The sequence below is a fragment of the Vicugna pacos genome, chromosome 11 (genome assembly GCF_048564905.1).
Source record: "Vicugna pacos chromosome 11, VicPac4, whole genome shotgun sequence".
Classification (NCBI taxonomy): Eukaryota; Metazoa; Chordata; class Mammalia; order Artiodactyla; family Camelidae; genus Vicugna; species Vicugna pacos.
This window is the reverse complement of record NC_132997.1, coordinates 44763135-44783026: the sequence shown is the minus strand read 5'-3', so window position 1 is coordinate 44783026 and position 19892 is coordinate 44763135. Positions and strand designations below refer to the sequence as shown.

Here is a 19892-nt window from a genome sequence, read left to right as displayed (position 1 = left end):
CCAGCAGCATCTTGGCCTGGGTGGGTGGGTGTGTGTGTGTGTGTGGGTGTGTGTGTGTGTCTGTGTGTGTGTGAAGGTGGGAGGGAGGGGGCGGGTAAAAGCCAGTGCCTTTCTGCTAAGAGCAAGATAATTGCTTTTCCGGGTCTCACTGAGCAGCAGCTGAACAGCTGTCAACTCACCCCCTCCCCAGTGCTGAGCTTTTCTGGATGACTCTGGGGGGCCCAGGGGGGCTAGGAGGGAGCTGCTGCTGGTACCACCATGGGCTGAGAACCACCCTCCCCTTGACATCTTTGCCTCCTCCTAAAGCTTTTAAATCATTTTTATTTTAACGATGCAGTGAGTCTGCTGCCAGCCACATCTTCCAGATAGGGTAAGGGTGGTGTGTAGAGGGAGGGGCTTAGAATCACTAACCTCAGGGCCCAAAGGGACCCAACAGGTCATCTGTCAGTGCTCCCCCAAACTTTCTAGATGCAAAGAATCACCTGGGAGGACTTGTTAAAAATTTACATTTCTGGGCTGCATTCCAGACCCACAGACTTCCATTCTCAGGGGAGAGGCCTGGGAAGCTGTGAGTTTAACAACAGCCCAGGTGATTGTTATCATCAGAGGAGTTTGGGAAATAGAGAGTTCAGCTCCAGCTCTGATGCTTCCAGCGCCCACAGCACCACACAGCCACTGTCTCTGCTTGCACGCCTCTGGGGACGGGGCCCTCACCACTTTGTGGGACAGCACAGCCACCTGTGGAAGACAGGCCAGAGTTCCTTCCCATGTTAGGCTGGACCTCAGGGGACCCTCATGTGGAGGTTCCTCTGCTGCAGGAGAGACTGCCGCTCCTGGGACGAAGTGCCCTGCCCTCTCCTGTCCTGGCCACCCTCTAACTTATCTGTGCCTCTCTGCTGGGCAAGGAGCCTTCCTTTCTTAGCAAAGGAATCTGGGTACCAGAGAAAATGCCCAGACATGGGGTGGGGATGGACTTCCTGCTCCAGGCCTGTGCTCCCTTTCCCAGGTGGGTGACAAGGTGGACTATTCTGGGCACATCAGGCTGCTTCTGGCAAGCACCGTCATCGGCACAGTGAAGATTCTGAGAGAGACAGAAAGATTCCTGGGCCTTAAAACTGCCTTGGCCTGTCAGGAGCCAGTCCTCCCACAGGACTGAAAAATGTGACTCATCGGAGAGAGTTGACTAAGCCAGATCTCTGGGATGAGCGTGGAGGAGCTGAGGCCAGAGGGGGCTCCCCCAAGGCCGCACATCCATTGAGGACAGAACTGGAACTGCAAAAATGAGGCATCTAGAACTGAGGCCCTGGTGCGGGGTTCAGCTGAGACCCCACTCAGCCATTGAGAGCAGGCGCGGGGCAAGGGCAGGCTTCCGCCTTCTTGCTTGGCCCTGGTGGAGACGAGTCAGTCCATGGAAGGATTTTAGCAGAGCTGATGCCCCATCTGTCGGACATTACAACTCTCCTTTGCTTTGTTAGTTTGCCGTGTTTCAGCAGAGATGCAGTGCTGACTGCCAGTTGGGCTTTATTTTACTAGGTAGTAAAGAGGGAAGGAGTGGTGCCCTTTCACGGGTGTCACCATCTGCTACAAGATGGGGGACACCCTAAGTCCTCCCCCTCTTTATAGACCCTCTTTGTATCCCCAAATTCAGCCGTGCCCTCGGTCTACATGGGAGAAGCCTGGGTCCCGGGAGGTGCTGGCATACGACCTGTCTTGTGATCACTAGTTCCCGCCGTCCTCCTTCACCCCTGGAAGTCTGCTCTGATCATCCCAGCACCACTGTGCAGGGCCTGACCCTAGGGGGATAGGAAGACGGGTGCTGCCTGACCCTGACAGGGCCCCTCTTGGAGAGATCCCAAGAGCTGGGGAAACCAAAGGGAAAGAATTAACTCTGTGCTCAGAAAGATCCAGCTTCAGCGAGAGAGAGAGTTGTGTGAATCTGGACACCTAGGCAAGGCAGGGGCAGTCTGTGAAGGCTTCCAGGAGGAGGTGCTGCCTGCCCTCCGGCCTGGAAGTGCAGGAGGAAGGGGAGGGGCCTCCCAGGTGCAGAGGTGTGAGGCGGTACTATGACTGTGCAGAGGAGAGTGAGGTGAGGCCAGCTGGGCAGGGGCTGGGCTAGAGAGGCAGGCAGGCCAGGGTGGGGCTGGATCTAGTCCGCCTGGGCAGAGAGCCACAGAAGGTTTGTTTGTTTTCAGCTTCTATTGAAGTAGTACATCCATGCAGAAAAAGTGTGCATATCCTAAGTGTAGCCAAAATGAATACACTCAGGTAACCACCATACAGACCAAGAAACAACATTCCAGATTCCCTAGAACCAACCCCCCATCTACCTCCTCCCAGTCACTGCGCCGCCTTGAGAATAATGACTGCAGTATCCTTGCATTATCAGCAGCATACTATCAGTTATCTATTGCTGCCCTCAAACCACCCCAAAACTTAGTGGCTTAAAACAAACAAGCACCATTGATTATGCCTCATAATTTTATGGTTTGCCTGGGCAGTCCCTCTACTGGTTTCCCTGGGGCTCATGTGACTCTAGTTGCCTGAAGGGCTGGCTGGACTGGATGGTCGAAGATGGCCTCAGTCACATCTGACATTTGGTGCTGGCTGTTGGCTGGGCGGCCTCAGTTCTCCTCCATCCTCCAGTAAGGTAGACCATCTGCCTTCCATGGCCAGGCCGTGTTCCAAGAGGGCCAAGGCCAGAAAGAGCAGGATCTCTTGAGACCTCGTCTCTGTAAGTCACAAAATGCCACTTTCAACAAGTCCAGTGGTGAAAACAAGTCTCGTGGCCGGTGCAAATTCAGGGGCGGAGGGCAGAACACACCTTTTGATAGGAGGAGCTGCAAAGAATCTGTGGCCATATGTGCTTATTCTACCACAAGCATGGAGTAGTTTTTGACCTGTTCTTGACCTTTATATAAATAGACCCCTTAAGTATGTTCTCCACTGTGTCTGGCTTTTTTGGTCAACATTATGTTCATAAGATTTATCTGTATTGTTGGATATAGCTGCAGATTGTTCGTTCTCATTGCTGTGCGGTATTCCTTTGTGTGGATACGCTGATTTATTCATTCTACAATTGATGGCCATTTGGGAAGTTTTCATTTTGGGGCTGTTATGAATAGCACTGCTGTGAACATTCTAGCACATATATTTGGGGAACCACAGGCACACATTTCCATGGAGGTGGAGATGCTGAGTTGCTGATAGACCACAAGGCAGGGGACGCTTCCAAACTGTTCCCTAAGGTGGTGACCAAGTGCGTGCCCTACCAGCAGTGTTTGGGAGGCCCAGAGGGCTTTGTGGAGGGGAGTGAGGTGGTAAATAGGGGTGTTAGAAAGACCCAGCCCCCCAGCTGAAGATGGGCTGGAGGGGTATCATTGACCCTGGGATTCTCCGTAATGTCCCCAAGAGGCTGAGGAAGGAGGGCCATCAGACTAGTTGGCCCTATGCTGAGTGTGATCTCCTACTGCACTTTTTCTCACCCCAGGGCCGTCCCACTGCCCTCTCTCCTTTACCCAAAAGCTGCCTTCCACAGCTAGCCTGATCCCCCAACAGTCAGGGAGGCTGGGGGTCTGCGTGAGCTGACATGAGGACACAGGATCTGGGTGGGGGGACTGCCATGGCATTGTCTGGGTCGGGGGGTGACAGCTCCAGGCAGTGGGAAAGACCAGGGTACTTGGTTCTACTTCTGGCCTTGCCTCTCTCTCGCTGTGGGACCGTGGGAAGAAACCCTTCCCTTGTCAGGGCCTCAGTTTCCTCATTTGTGAACTGACAGAGAAGAGAGTCAACTTCACTAAATCTCTTTCCTCTCCCCAACCTGACCCCTGAATGCCAGAATCTAACAGGGGGAAGGGCCTGCAGTGGCCCAGGGAGAGCTCAGCAGGCTTCCTGATTTCAGGGTGCATGTCAGTTGGCCCATTTTGTTCAGCTTAGTCACAGAATATCTTCACTGCCCCACTCATTCATTCATTCATCCATTCATCCATCTCTCAGGGATTCCCTGTGGCCTTGTGAGCCTCAGAGGATAAACTAGATCTCATTCTCGATGTCCAGGAGCTCCGCTCAGGGAGGAGCCAGGCCTATAGAGAGCTGGGTCAGCTAGTCCCAAAACCACTGCGGGGTGAACAGGAAAAGGAGCGACAGGTCAGAGAGGGCTCCATGGAGGTATCTGAACAGAGAGGGACTTTGAAAGTCAGAGAAGTGGGGAAAAGGGCTCCGGGCAGAGCACCTGGCATGTCTGAAGGGTGGGGGTTCTGGGGGTCTGAGCTGACTGCAACCCGGTGGGTGGTGTGCCGGCGTGGCTGCTGCTGTAGTCCGGGGTGCAGAGGAGCTGACCTTGGTGCTGGGGCTGGTTCTGGGCCTTGCACATTGAAGTTCAGGAGCTGGGCCTTTATGGGGATGGGGTAGGGAGCAGCACCCAGTTTCCTCGGTCCTCCAAGAGATGACCAGAGGGGCCTGGGCAAGCGGGACCTGGAGGTGGGTGAAGGGGGTTGGGGTCATCCCCAGGCTCAGGCTTGGAGCTCACCATGCCCTCTCCTCTCTCCTGTAGGACCTGCAACAGCTGTGCTTGGCCAAGTCGGACTGTTAGGTCTGCTGCCTCCTTCCACTGCAACCTTTTCCTGACACTCTTAGCGGCCTCCAGTCCTGGTGGTCGGCGGAGGCCTCGGCAGGTAAGCAGGATGGGCTGGGCCTTGGCACCTGGTGTCCACTGGTGTGGGGCCCAACCCCAGCCACTGGTACTCTTCTGGGGCCTGGAGACCCAGGAGCTGGGCTGTCATCCCTGAGGAATTAGCGGAAGGGGCTTATTTCTCAGTTTTCACCTCTTTTGGCCTCCTCCTCTCAGAGGGAGCCAGAGAGTGGAGGGTTAGGGGAGGGGTGTGCCCTGGCCCGGCACTTGGACATTTGGTTTTATTCTGTTGCTAGCTCCCAGTGTAGCCTTGGGCATCCCTGTCCGTTCATAGCTGAGAGCCTCAGCTCTCTCATCTAGTGCGTGAAAATAATAATATCCTCTGACATTCTGAGTATGTAACTCCATGCCAGGCACAGTGCTGAGTTCTGTGTAGTTAGTAACTCTCTTCATCTTCACCACAGCCCTGTGAGGCAGGTGCTGTTATCATCCCCATTGTACAGACGAGAAAACTGAGGCTTGTGGTCAGGGAGCAACTTGCCCAAGGCCACACGCCTGGCTGAGCCCCCATGGGCCCCTCAGTTCCAGGTCTGTGTGGCTCCAGTGTGCCAGCCTCTAACCCAAGTCCACTCTGCCCCTGGCCTTGACCGCCTCTTCTGGCCTCTTCTTAGGGGTTGGCATCGAGGCGATCATGGGTGTCACCAGAACTGCTAGGTCCTGTCCCAATTCAAGGCAAAGGGATGAGGCTTTTACAAGGTGACAGTGCCTGCTGGTTGCCTGGGGTCATGACTCATTTGTGGGTGTGTTGTGACGTGATCTCTGCGATCCCCAAGGTGGCACCCAGGGCCCCTTCTAGAGGAGGGGTATGCTGGTTGGATAAGGCTCTCTCTCCCTCTGCCTCCCAAGTTCAGTTTCCCAAGCTTGTATTAACCACTTACTGTATGCCAGGCCTGACAGCAGCCCCTGTGATGCAGAGGAGAGGGCCCTGTCCTGTTCTGTGCTCTGGCTGGAGATCACAGCAGATGTGGCAAGCGCCGTGACAGTGGAGTGGACGGGGTTCATAGGTTAAAGGGGGCATTCTGGGGAGGTGACCCAAAAGTGAGTAGCATTTGGGGAGACAGGAGCTGGGGATGGGGGATGAAGTTGGAAAGGGGATGGGAAGATTATAAAATGCCACAAGTGTGGGGCTATTCCCACATACACACAGGGAGGCACTCACCTGCACGCGCACACACACACACACACACACACACACAGAGGAAGGGGTGTGTTCCAAGGAGAAGGGCCGTTCAGGGGTCATTGGCTTCTCACCTGCTGAAGCTTCCAGTAGTTCCTGGGGTGGCTGGGCAGCTTTGGGTCAAGGCTGAGCTGTGGCCTCTATATGTATGGGGGGAGAGGGACTGTCAGGGTTTGAGGGCCAGCTGTGTGACCATGGCCATGCTCTTGTCCTCTCTGGGCCTCAGCTTCCTCATCTGGAAACAGGAAACACAGTCACCATCTGGCCCCAGCATCCTGGACAAGGAGCTCGTGAGGATCAGAGACACTGATGTACAGTGCTGAGAACAATTTGTGCTCTGCAGGGCTTCAACAAATCAGAACTGTTATTCTCATGAGAAGAAAGTGGGTTATGGGTGTGGGCATCGCTGTGGGATGTCTGTGGGGCCTTACTCCTGCTCCTCATCTCCTGGAGACTCCATCCCAGGTCCCTGGAGCCTGGGTGCTCTCTGAGACCTGGGCGTGATAAGCTGGTAAGGTCTGTGCCATCCCTGCCCCCAGCTGCACTTCCCCTGTTGGCTCCTGGGGAGTTGGGGTCCTGTAGTGTCCAGCTTCATTATACCAACCATACAAGAGTCCCTGCTGGGGACCTGGCTTGTTACATACATGAGCTTAAGAGCCCAGAGAGGGAGGCCTCACTGACAATTTCTAGATGAAGAACCTGAGGCCCCATGAGTGTAAGTGAGGTTCTCAGGGATACCTGCTCGGAAGTGGTGGAGCTGGGCTCCAGACTGTCAGCTGCCAGAATTTGTGTTCTTTTCTCCAGTAAGCTCCCTTCAGGGTTAGGTCATTTCACGCCCACTTTACAGATGAGGAAACTGAGGCTCAGAGTGAGTGGGCCACAGAGCCAGGAAGTGGCATTTGCCACCCAAATTCAAGACTTCTCTTCCCTCCCTCTTCCTGGCAGGGCCCATCCAGGTTAGTTGGACTTCCCAAGGGGGCTCCTGGTTCCTGGTTTTACCCTAGCCCTGTATTCCCAGGCCAGAGAGTGTCCATTTCCTTGCAAGTAAAAAGGTGGGTTGTTCTCTTGGGTCCACTGTCTGGGCATGATCTAGTAACTTCCTCTCCGTGACCGCTTTGTAACATGTCCTTAGCGTGGTCCTCTGGAAACCTGGCCGGAGGGAAGCTCTGGGGTGCTCTAGCCTGGGGGTGGCAGGCACTCCTTGCATACCCATCAGCAGGCTTGTTAGTGCAGTGAGGGTGTGGGACCCTGGCATAGGGAGCATGGGTCTGCCTGTCTATGGAGAGGAAATCTGGGAAGGATCCCCAGGAGCTAAGTTGGGCATTGGAAGGTAAGGGGAAATTTGCAAGGGAAATTTGTGAAAATTGTAGAGGGAAAAAGGAAGACCAAGTAGAAGGCCCAGCTCTTGCAAAGTCCCAGAGAAGTGAACGTTCATTCATTGGCTCTCCCCGAACACTATCCATCAGGATGTCCTAGAATCAGGACCAGCTACATAATATATGGGGCCCAGTGCAAAACAAAAATGTGGGGCCCATTGTTCACAAATTATGAAGGATTTCAAGATGGTGGCCCTAGAGCATTCAACCCAGAGTGGGCCCTTCTGAGCGTGGGGCCCTGTGCAACTGCCCACATAGCCAGTCCTGCCTAGAATAAGGGAAGACCTGAGTTCACTTGCAGATTCCACCAGTTACTTACTGGCCTAGTGGCCCTGGCCAAGTCCCCCACCACCCTGTGAGTCTCATCTGCCCAAGGGAGAGAATATTGCCCTCCTCCCAGCAGCAGAAGCTTCAGCAGTGCCAGCAACCAGCTTGTCCCAAACATCTGGGAACAGTGGCTTCAGCGAGGGTGGGATTACAGCCCCTCCTGTCAGGCAGTGGTGTTCAAGGGTTCTCTGATCTGCCCCTGTCTACCTTCTCCATCCTGCCCCTGCATACTTTGGAAACCTGTTCTGTGTGTGTGTTTCCAAATCCCCCAGGTTACAGGGGGTGGAAGTTTCTTTTCTGTGTCTTATTTGCAGAGTCTTCTGCCTGATGGCCCCTTGCCTGCCTGTCTTTACTTGGCAAACTCACTCCTACAGGTCAGATACCATGGAGACTTCTCTAACCACAGCCCCTTCTCCTGACCTTTGCCCCATGACCCCTCCAGTATCTACAATGACCTCTTGTACTGTAGAGTTCTCTACAGTATGCAAGCTCTTTCACACCCCATCAGACCATTGAGAAAGCCCTTGAAAGTTCCCATTCCCATTGCCAGATGGGAAAACAGAAGCTCAGAGGTACAACCCCCGAGCCTAGCTCCTGGGCTGAGGTCAAGCCCACATCAGGAAAGGGTGCAGACAGTGGTGACAGAGGGTGGCACGTGGGCTCTGCTCTGGGGCAGCTTCACCCTTCAGCATTTTGGAAGACTGGCTTTCCCCCTGGTAAAGAGCTCCAGACCCTGGTGGGTAAGAGGCCCCAGTGGCCAGCCGGAGTACACGACCCCCCTCCCTACCCCTCCCTGTGGGGGCCGTGGCCCAATTCTCTCAGCCTGGCGGACTGGAGGCAGGTGTATGTGGTACCAAGGCAGGTCCCACAGCAGGCAGAGGTGAGAAGGCCCCAGATGGTCTGGGCTGTGACAGCGAGCAAAGGCTGGACACAGACAGAGGGTTTCTCATTGGGGGCATGACAGCTGCCCGCTCTGGCTGGCACTTTCTACAAGGCACTTTTGGTGGGTGACTGCAGAGGGCAGTGACGTGATGAGGGTGTGGACTCTGGGCCTCAGCTTTGGGGTTTTCCAGCTCTGCCACTCCCCTCTTTGTGATTTCGATGAGTGGCCTAACCTCTCTGTGCCCCATTTCCTCATCCGTAAAATAGCGATAGTAATAGAACCGACCCCACAGAGTTGTGAGGAATTCGACGAAGTCCCCCTGGGCTGGGATGTGGGTAGCACTCCATAGTGTATGCACTGACGGTGGGTGAACAGATGGGGTGAGTGATGGGGCTGACCCCCCAGGGCTGGGGGCAGATAGGGAGGGACATGCTTGTATTGTCATTTCAGAGGGGATGTAGGGGGACAGCGGGGATTGGGGATGGGCTGGGTTTGGGTTTCATGTGAGGTGACCCCAAACAGCTGTCAATGAGAACTCTGTGGGCAGGGACCTGGGGTGACAGCCACACTCCTTAGCTGTCCCCTCCAGCCCCATGTTTGTGGCTTCGTGCTGTCAGCATGAAGCCATCAACTATCTGTCAGCAGATTCCCAGGGCTACACAGTACGTGGCGGGTTTGGGGCTGGCTTCAAAGTCCTTGAATGCCAAGCCCAGCTCACAGTGGTGCTGGCTGTGGCCACACAGAGCGGGGATTCCAGGGTCCCCATGTGGCGTGCCTGTCAGTCTTCAGCGCCAGCTGAGAATGCACACCCTCCTCTCCCTGCCTGGAATTTGTTGCCTGCAGCCCAGGCCCCTCCACCCCCAGCCTCTGGGCCAGCCCTGACCCTGCAACCCCTACCCCAACCTGGAGCTAGAAATAGTCTACAGCCCACTGACTGTTGCCGCTCGAGGTGGAATGCTCCCTGGGTCAGCAGGGTGGGCCGCTGTTCTCATAGGCCCTCTGAGCAGGACTTTTGTTCAAGTCTCAGTCCTTCTGCAGACCTGCCGTGTGACCTTGGACAAGTCCCTTTTCCTCCGATGCAATTGTGCATTGGTTTATAAAGCCAGAGGACTGGAAGACATCAGGATTCACAATCTGCAATGTTCTGAAGGGCCTCAGCAGCCCAGGGAAGCTGGGGTTATCCCACTGTGTGGATGAGGCAACTCAAAGCTCAGAGAGGTTAAGAAATATACCTGGGGTTACAGGGCTATTGGTGGAGCTGAGATTCAGCCACTTTTACCTGACACTATGTTATGTGTTTTCCCTACACATCAAACTGTCTCTGGTAGGTACTTTCATGTTTCTTGGGCGAACCATTCACTCCATCAGCCAGAGTGGGTTGAACACTTACTGGGCACCAGCACTGTGCTAAGCACTGGCATCCAAAAGTGAATCTTTGTTCGAGTGCTGGGTGAGCACAGCCCTGGGCTTGAGTGGAGCTCATGGAGTCTACAGTGCAATGTGTGCTACGTGGGTGCCCTCAGCAAGTAAAGGCAATAGGAGCTGGGAGGGGCAGCTCTTCCCTGATGCTGGAGGGTGCAGTCAGAGGAGGCTGCCTGGAGGAGGGAGCTAAAGCCTTATACAGAAGAGTGAAGGAGTAAGGTCTTCCTGAGGTCTCTGCAAACTTGTTGAAGTAGGTCAGGGGTCCAGCTGAAGAGGAACCTTCATCCAGCCACAGCTGGAAGCAGGTGCTAAGGCAGCTCCTGAGGGTCACAGAGTTTGACTTTGATCGTGCGAAGAATAGAGGGTTAAAAGGAGCTGTGGAGCAGTAGCACCTCATCTGTGAAGGCCAGGAGGTGGGGGTCTGGCCCCAGCCTGCAAGCTGGGGTTCACAGCTCACCCGGAGCCTGTGGCAGCAGGGAGGGTCAAGGCTGGCAGCTCGTGTACTCCAGCTGGCCAGACCTGCGGCTCACCTGGCCCTCTTCAGCAACCCAGACACCTATGGGGCTTCTTTACCCCCAGGGGCTGGGGCTCTTTACCAGAAGGAAAAGCCAGTCTTCTACAATGCTGAAATGTGCAGCTGCCCTAGAGCAGAGCTCACTTACCACCCTCTGTCACCACTGTCTGCACCCCTTCCTGATTGGGGTGGCAGGGAGTTGGCAGAGTGGGAGCTGGCAGGGAGACATGGACAAACCTATTCAGTGACATGGTGGGGCCAGAGAGGCCCAGAGCCCAGCCCAGGATCACACAGCATCATCATGGCAGGTGCAGGAGGCTGACAGGCCAGACAGGAGGGCATCCTTTGGAGGGGGGTCTGGTTCCCACTGGTTCTCCCAGTTTTGTGGGAGCCTTGCTGACTGTGTGTGAGATCACCCACGTAGGTGTGTGGGGCGGCACACGCATCCCAGGGACGCTTGACCACAGCCACCAACAGGGCTGTCCAGGGGCAAGCTGAGATTTGGCAGACTCCATGGAGAAGGGTTCCTTGGGTGTGGCTTACCTCGGTGCTTCTCCCTCCCGCTGATGTTTGCTCACCTGCCCCTCGCTCAGCCCTGGCGTTTGTCTCCCTCTGCTCCAGGAGCCACACACTTAGGGTGAGGACAGCCATGCCCAGGCCCTGTGTCCTGGTCCAAAGCCTCCATGACCTTGCAGGGAGGGAGAAGATACTGGGTGGGGCTGCAGGAGTGGCTTCTTTATTTGAATCATAGCATCCCGGCTGCCTGGGGGAGGAATAGTCTTTAGAAATCATTTGGCCCAACCCCTCATAATACAGTGGGGAAACTGAGGCTCTGAGAGAGGAAGGTACAACCCAGAGGAGCCCAGCATGGAACTCCAGGCTTTCAGCCGAGCTCACTGTGACCGTAAACTGCTTCAGATGCCTAGCAGGTGTAGACCCTGGCAGGGCCCAAGACCTATAGCAGTGGTCGTGAACGAGCTGTGGGGCGCAATGTTTGCAGAAAAGACCCTCAGGGTCTGGAGGCACAGAGCATAGGGTTGAGGGAAGTTCTGGGGATCTGTGGAGAATTGCAGGGCGCCCTCAGACCTGGCTCTGTTAAGCCTCATTTGTCCTCCGCCTCCTGTAATCACCGCCTCCTGCCGAGGCCTGCTACCATTAGGGCCTCTCCTCCCATCTGTTTACCCAGAGAGCCCAGTGAGGCCTGGAGTTTGCAGACCCGGAGGCCACGGCAGGGAGAATGCTCTGGAGTCGGGCCCCTGTTAGAAAGCTGACAAGATGCAAGGGGGTGAAGAAGGAAAGTGGACTCTGCGAAGCAGGGGCTGCCCATGTGCCTCGTCAGCCCCCTTTGCCAAGCCACTGCAGGGTGCCCAGAAGCCTGCAGTCTGGAAGGCTGCTGGATCTGTGGGGCCCAGGATGAGTTCTAGGGACTCCAAGGGACTCAGGAGACAGGGAGGGCTTCCTGGAGTAGGTGGAGCTCCAGCTGATTCCTGAAGAATGAACATGACTGTGAACTAAAAGGATCCCAAGCAAAGGGAACAGCTGGGCCCAGGCCCCAAGGCAGGTACGCAGGTACCCTGAGGATAGATCAGTGGGGCTGGGTAAGCTGAGACTGGGCAGTGAGGAAATGAGGTTGGAGATGCCCCCTAGAGGCCAGAAGGCAGAAGGAAGAAATTTGTACTTTGTTTCTAACTTGCTAACTAAGCGTTCCTGAGTAGATTACTGTCCCATTTCTGTGCCTCAGTTTCCCTCAGATCTCCCCAGAGCCTTGGCCACCTGGGAGCCACAGCAGGCAGTGCCTCAGGGGAAAATCTGCCTTTGGCGAGTTGTGAGCATGTGCCAGAATCCTAGGCTCCCCTGGGAGCTGGTCGACAGCTGGCTAAGGACACTGCTGCTGGACCCAGGGCTTTTCTCTGGCTGGGGACAGTTGACCTCAGACTCCTGGCGTTTGCCAGGAGTCTCCCCCAACCTGGGAGGATGGGGGATTAAGCCCCCTGGGGCAGACCCGCCTGTGGGTCCTACTCCCAGAGTGGACTCCAGGGCTGAGAATTTGGAAGGTGGGCTGAGAGATGGGCTTCCCTTCTTCCTGTGACCAATGGCCGCCTTCCTTCTTCTGAGGAAGCTGGGTGAGGACAAGGGTGGGAGTACGTGGCCTTCCTTAAGGCTTTGGACAAGCTCAGAACCTGACCGGAAGGAGGTGACCCTTTGAGCCATGCCTGCTGGGCCAGGCCTGCGATTTGCTGCAGGTGCTGTGGGTGCCTGGTGCCCCCTTGCGTGCAGCCCCTTCCCGAAGCTCTGGGCTCAGCCAGGGTTGTGCTCACTGCACCCCTACTGACCCACAGCAGCCCCTCTGTCACCTCTCCTATTACCGAAGCAGCAGCCACAGGCCCTTCGGCTCCTGGTACCCAGGATTTCGAAAATCCCCCCTGCAGTTTGCACAGCAGCTGGCTCAGGCCCCATCAGCTTGGGGCTGGCCCAGATTCCTGCTTGGGAAGCCCAGAATTCTTTTCCGGAATAATACAACAGCCCTTCCACAGCAGGAAGGGCAAGCTGCCCTTACAGCAAAGCTTCTTCATGACTTCTGGCTCCTGTCACTTTCAAAATAATCAGGTGGGCTTAGTGGGGGCGCATTTTCCGTGGAGGGGAAGTAGAGTCGGAAAAGAGAAGGCATGAGACTTGGCCAGGGTCACGTGGCCAAGGCAGGACTCACCCGGAATTCCAGGCCCTAGTCAAGCTCCTTTTGGGATGGAGCTAGTGTTTCCTGTTCAGGGCCACAGGCAGATGGCCAGGACTCAGGAAGAGGAGGTGGAGGAGGAGAGCCCCTGGGGGGTGAGGAGCCCGAGGGAGAGGCCCCAAGTCACTGTTTCTCCTCCTCTGCTCCAGCTACTTTAATTGGCGCGTCTGCCAGTGGTGGTGACATTTACCTGGTGGGGAAGAGGGCCTCTTCCCTCTTGAATCAAGATGCTAAAAATAACCAGGCCCAGCTTCCCAGGGCCCCTACCCAGCCAGCTCTTGCCTGCCTGCCTGCCCCAGCGACCTTTTTTCTGGGTGCTAGAAGCTAATTGCTTTTTGAGCCTGTAGTCCCTTGTGCTAAGGACTTCCTAGGGGTCAAAACATGGATGGCATTGCATGCTCAGCTCCTAAAACTAAAGAGGGGTCTCTGCAAGGCCTACCTACCCCCAGGTATTGGGATGATGGGCCCCTGCCCAAACCTGGGCACCCACCCAATTTTCTCCCTGGGACCAGTACCCTGCCAGGCTGGCCACTCTGTCTCTGGATGCTTGAGCCCCTTCCTTGAGCTGCTGGAGTTTCTCCTGGCTACCTGGACTCGAGGCAGGGGTGGGCAGAGGGTGGTACCCCTCCTGCTCAGTTATCTAGTGCTCACCTTGAGGCCTGTACCATGCCCAACACGGACGTACAAGTCGTGGCCTCCTGCCTTCACGCTGCGTGTCCGTTCTGCAGACAAGCGAAGCCCAGACTTTGGGGCTGGACATATTTAAATTCCAGCTGTGCAACCTTAGCACATTCCCGAGCCTCTGTAGTCTCATCTCTGAAATGGGCATCGTAACTGACTTTGTAGTGTGGTTGCAAGAATGAAATGAGGTAACACGGAGAAAGCGCCAGATCGAGAGTGCTGGCCCCCAGTCCAGCAGGGGCCCAAGCACTTCTGAGGGCTTTCCCCTCTCTTGCTGTGTAAAGTGACCCTGGAAATGTCATACATTTGGTTGATGGGTTTGCACTGTGTTTGGTCTTAAGAGACCCAGGCTGAGGACTGGGGACCTAGGCTCCTGACAGAGGTCCCTTGCTGATTCCCATGCACGTCCAGAGTGACCTGCCACACCTGCCCCACCTGTGTGTTTGTCCAGTTCTTGCCCTGGGTCAGTGTAATCAGAATTGTGTTGACATTGGCCTGTGTATCCCTGGCTGTGGGGTCATCCCAGTGGAAATGGAAGTGATTCTCTGGGCTCCGTACTTGCCCGCTGTGAGAACCTGGGCTGGTGGCTTAGCCCCTACACACCTCAGTGTCCTTATCAGAAAATGGGGATATTAGTGGCCCCTCCTCCATGAACACTGAGAGATTAAATTAGCAGTGTAGGTACAGTGCTCAGAACAGGGTCTGGCACGGGGTGAGTCCTTGGAGCACGATAGCTGGTCATCATAGTAGTAAGGCCAGCCATCGCTCACAGCGGCCGCCTGCCATTTGTTGAGTGATTAGTATCAGATGCTGTGTCAGAGCACTTTACAGTAATACACAAGGTACTCCTATAAGCTCTACGTTCCAGATGAAGAAAACTGAGGCACACAGAGGTGACATATAGTCTAAAAGTGGTAGAGCTGAAAACCAGAATTCACATTCAGCCCGGCCAGGTGATCGAGTTTGCCTGGGACCGTCCCAGTTTTAGCACTGAAAGTTTTGCGTCCCCGAAACCTCTCAGCTCCAGGCCCACACAGACAGTTAAGGTACCAGCCCCATCTACTCCCCGACCCAACTCCTACACGCTGGCCCCCCGGACCTCCTCCTTGGCTTCTGGCACAGCCCTCTCCTGCCCCTGCTCCTTTCCCACACCTCCCAGATCCCTCTTCTGCCAGATTATCCGTGTCCATCCCTCCGGCCTGACTCCAGTCTCCCTATCCAGCTTCTGTTCCTCTTCACCCTCCCCTCTGCCGGCTGGAGGGTTAGGGGTCACGCCTCATGGCTCTCTGTGCCCAGGGCTGTGCATACAGTTGGCTAGTAGGTCCTGGGCTGCACCTCACAGGGCTCAGACCCCCATTTTCACTGAGGGCTTTGGCACCTCTGTTTCCAGCCTTCCGGAGGCACTTTGGAAACCTCTTCCTTAAAAGAGGGAAGATGGAGTGAGCCCCTGCCCCCAGCCCGGGCCCCAGGCTGCCGGGAGAGATTGCACTGGCCCTTCCGGTGCATTGATGGAAAGCACTGCTGACAAAGGAGAAAGGTCAGCAGTGGGACAGAGCGGAGTTGGTGGCGGCCTGCCGGCCAGCAGCACCCTCCCCCAGATCAGGGCTTCCTGGGGGGAGGGGCCCAGTGCTCCTTGGGGTCCCGGTCAATTCATATTGACTCATACAGCCGCTGGTTCAGCAAAGCTGGGCAGTCAAGCCCCCAGAGGGCTGGGGGAGACGCCTGAGTCATCCTTGGCACCTCCCTCTCCCTTACGCCCATGGTCAATTCAACCCCCTGAACCATCCCGGAATCTGTGTCTCCTCAGCACCCCTACCCTCCACTGGCAAACAGGTCTTACTGTCTTCCTGCCTCTGAATTACTGAGCCCTTTCCAGCCCACCAATGCCTTCCTTGGCTTCCCACTGTCACCAGGAATAAAGTCCAAATTCCAAGGTTGACATTAATGTCCTTCTTGAGCTCAATGAGGCTGCCCAGAGCTGCCGGTCCTTCCCCAAGGACTTGAGTTTCTGTCCTCACCCTCAGATGAGGGCTGAGGGATAGGGAACCACTTCCTCCAGACATGCCTTTCCAGGACCCACCCCACTGCTGTCCATCCCCAGGACTCCCACTCTCTGGGGTAGAGTGAGAGAGGTCACGGGTGATGTATCGGGGCACCTTGAGTACCAGGCCAGCTCTGTACCCAGGGCTCCAGCCTCACCAAGGCCGCAGGCCTGAGCATGCAGCACAGCCTTTGGCCCAGCGCATGGCCCACCCCACACCGCTCCTCAGACTCCCCTTGAACTGCCTGGTGTGTCTCATGGCCCAGTTCCCAGAGGGCAGGAGCCTCTGTCTCCCCAGCTCGCACGGGGGACAAGCCCCGATGAGGGCAGGATGCTCAGTGGTTAGAGCACGGGCTCTGGGGTCTGACCCAAGTTCCCTCACTTACTGTGTGACCTCAGGTGGTCACTTTATTCTCTGAGCCTCTGTGGTGTCATTTGTGAAATGTGCGTAATAATAGCTCCTTCTTCACAGGATGGTAAGATTCATTAAAATGGTACATGTTTGCAAGATCCTGGAACATTTTAAGGGTCAACAAAGCCAGCTTTCATCATCACCAACATCACCATCGTCATCTGGGCCGGCAGGCCCTCTCCTCCAAGTGGGCTCCCCCTGGTTATTTGAGTGCACCTTCCACTTCTGTCCCTCGCTGTCGCTTTTTGTCCTTTTCTCCCAGCACTCCTCTCCCACATTCCTAAAACCCTGGGAAGCCCAGCCCTCCCTGACCTCATGTTGTCACCTGAGCACCTGCCTTATTCACCCTGTCCTTCAGAGCTGGGGCCCGGATTTATCCTGTTTCCCCTCCCACGGCCCCTCATAGGTGCCTTGAGCACAGTGGGTGCCTGATAAAAGTTGGTTGGGTTGAACATTCACAGACTCAAAGTCACCTCCAAGAACAACACAGCAATGACCAGCCAGACCCCTGGGCGCATCCTCAGACTGATGAAGGGCATGTCTGGGACCAGGTCTGAGCTGCCTCAGGTTGGGTCACAGCTTGTGCCCACCATGGCCTCCTCGATGCAGGGTTTGGGGGAGGTGGAGGCGGCGTGGGTTTGGGCCGCTGTGTTAGAAGATTTTCAAGGCTGATTCCTCTCTGGTCCTCTGCGCTATCCCTGTGTTTCATTTGCCCAGGTCCTTTCCCTACCCCCACGGTTCTCTGTTAAATTGTGTTATTATATTTAAACAAATCAATTCCATTGCAGAGTTTTTCCTGTCCTAATGATGAGTTTGCAGCACAAATGCCATTGATTTCTCACAGCCCTGAAAACCAGTTGATGAATAGCACCAGGCTTGTCTTTGGAGAGGCACTTAAAGCAGCTCTGTGCGGCCCCCCCATTGCCACCCCACCCCCCATCCCACATGTCACAGCTGCCTGCAGTGGGGCTGAGGCTGCGTGATGAAGGAGGACCCTCAGCGTCTGCCAGGGGTGGAATGTCATCACAAGGGGCCCGGCCCCTCGTGCTGCTGGTGCAACAATCATAGTGGAGAATTTTATTGATTTTGGCCAAAGGCAGGAGCGCAACTTACAGAGCAGAGAAGCAGTGCAGTGTGATCTTTGTCTTCCCTTATAAGTTCAGAGCACGGTCCTGAGTGACAGCAGATTACAGCTCAGGCAAAGCTCAGGCACCAGTTCCAGACCTGGTGGGCTGCCGGATTGCTTCTGTAAAGGGGCAGTTCAGAGGTTAGGGAGCTGTCTCCACTGGGAAACATGAAACTTCTCTTTGTGAAATCCTTCCCAACCTCCAGGGTCAAAGTCAGACCACTACACAGGGGTTTACCCTTCAGATCACTGTCAGGATCACGGCTTATCTGAGCTTTGTAGTGACCTCAGGGATTGGGTAGGCAGGAATTATTCCTCCCAGTTTAGAGCCTGGCACCCCAAGTCAAGGGCACTCACTGGGGAGGGCAGGTCAGCAGCCACACAAGTCTGTGAGTTGGGCTGGGGTAAGGCAGGAGGGAGCAGCAGGGACTGCGGCAAACTGGACTCACCTAAATCCCTAAAAGGTAACCCCATGCCCGTAAAACTATCCAGGATGGGTCTGTGGGCTGAATTAGCACTGCCTCTCCCCTAGTCTAGTTCAAGCCTTTGTTTTGGAGACAAGGATGTGGCCTGGAGTTGGGAGTGGCTCTTCAAGGTCACAGTACAAGGCAGTGTTAGAGCTGGGGAGGGGGGTGAGGCCTCTAAGCCAGTGCTGGCTCCCCTCCCCCCAGCAGCCAGGGTTGGGGGCAGGGCAGGGGCTGTGTTGTAGGAGAAGACAGGCCCCTCACTCAGGAGACCCAAGAGTGGCCCAGCATGCCCCCCCTTCCCTTGGCCCTCAGAGCTGCCACCCTCCCTCCCTGCAGACAAACCTCCTGTCCTTCCTAATCAGGTTAGCCTCCTGCTCCATGCTCTCTCTGCTGAGCTGGACCAGCTGCCTCTAATGGCCTGTCGACCTGGCCCTCTCCCTGGCTCTGGTGTGGGGGAGGGGAAGCTCAGAAAAGAACTGTGAGTGGAAAGGGACTGCCCAACTCCCTCAATTCAGACCTTTCTGTGGCTTCTAGGATTAAATCCAAACCCTTAGCCTGGCATCCAGGACTCACTGAAATGAGGCCCTGCTTATTTCTGTAGTCTCCACAGCCCTAATGCACTCTTTGCTAGTCACAGGATGCTGTTTTTTACCTCCTCACTTTTGTACATGCAGGTCTTTTTGCTACTTCCCAACTTCTCAGAAAACTCCTGGGCATCCTTCAAAACCCAACTCGTGTCTCTTCCTCTGGGCTGCTTCTTCTCAAGACTCCTGCCTCTGTCTCCCACTGGATGCTCCACTGGTCTGGAACTTATTCCCCGTGTTTGGGTGCATTATTTCTAGACCTACTTTCCCTTGAGTTTCTGGGGAAAGTGAGAACATTCTAGAAGAATATGCTTCAGGGTGCAGCACAGAGAAATGTTCAGTGAAGAAACAGGGCCAGCAAAGAACAGAGAAGTGGGGACTGGGGAGGGAAAGAGACAGACAGGAGTGCATGGAACAGCTGCTCCCAGCCCCTCCACACCGCTCCAGCCTACTTCCTGCCAGGGAGGCCATTCCCAGCAACACATGTGGGGCCTGAAATAGACACGTGGGGCCTTGGTAGTGCACTTACACAGCCCACCGCTGAGCAACCCCCCTCCCCAATTCTTTGGGCACAGAAGCTCCCTCTCCTGCCAGACCCCTCCCCCAGCAGTGCCCAGGCCTCGCCCCTCTGTTCCTGCTAACTTTGTTTTATAAATAAACTATATAAATAGGCTCCTCTGATTCCTCGGAGCACACAGCGTTTAAGGACTGGGGCACTGCTGCAAGCATAATTGTACTACCGAATCCATCAGCTGCCTAATTACCATTCATTTTGCATTTATTTCTGCTAATTAAAAAGAGAGAAACTCCTAACAACTTTTACGTAAATACTATATTTATTCTATGTAAAGATGGGATGCTAATTTCCTGGTGATTAGCTGATTATCTAATTTTATAGCTGTCACACAGCCTGGCCCTGTCTCCCCTTCGCACCCCAGACGCCACTCGAGGTCCCTGATCAAATGTGGGAGGAAAGGATCCAGGGAGGTGGTTAGAGCCCAGGGGTCACCTTTATGAGGCCCAGGGGTCACCAGGAACACCACATATCACCAGGATTCAGAGGGGCTGCAGTCAAAATGACAGAGCTGGGAAGAACCATTGGCTCATCACTGTTTCTGTACAGAGGGAGAAACTGAGTCTCAGAGGGGTCCAGCATCCCCTAGTCAGACCACGGTGGAGAAGGACCCCTGACCCAGGTGTCTGGGCTACCTCCTCAGTGCTGCCTCTGTGTAGAGCTACTGTCAGGAGGAATTTTCAGTCCTTGTCTACTCCTGGAGAAATTTCTGGACCAAATCCAGCCTGAGTGGAGGATAGATACAGTTTGGTGACCCAAACCAAATCTTCCATGTGCCCTTCTGAAAACCCCCACCTCCTCCGACTTCCCCATCCAGCCAGGGCTCTGTCCCTACAGCCCCCTGACCTCGCCTGCAAGGCTCGCCCTCCCAGCCCAGGCCTTACACCCTG

General features: G+C 55.3%; 1 protein-coding gene across 4 annotated transcripts in view; it reads left to right on the top strand.

Annotated features, from left to right (window-relative positions):
• ZMIZ1 (zinc finger MIZ-type containing 1) overlaps positions 1-19892 on the top strand; it is a 228178-nt gene that overhangs the window by 41861 nt on the left and 166425 nt on the right. For all 4 annotated transcript variants that reach the window (XM_072971228.1, XM_072971227.1, XM_072971229.1 and 1 more), the window contains exon 2: positions 4550-4670. The gene's annotated coding sequence lies outside the window, so the exon portion shown is untranslated. The remainder of the gene's footprint in view (positions 1-4549; positions 4671-19892) is intronic.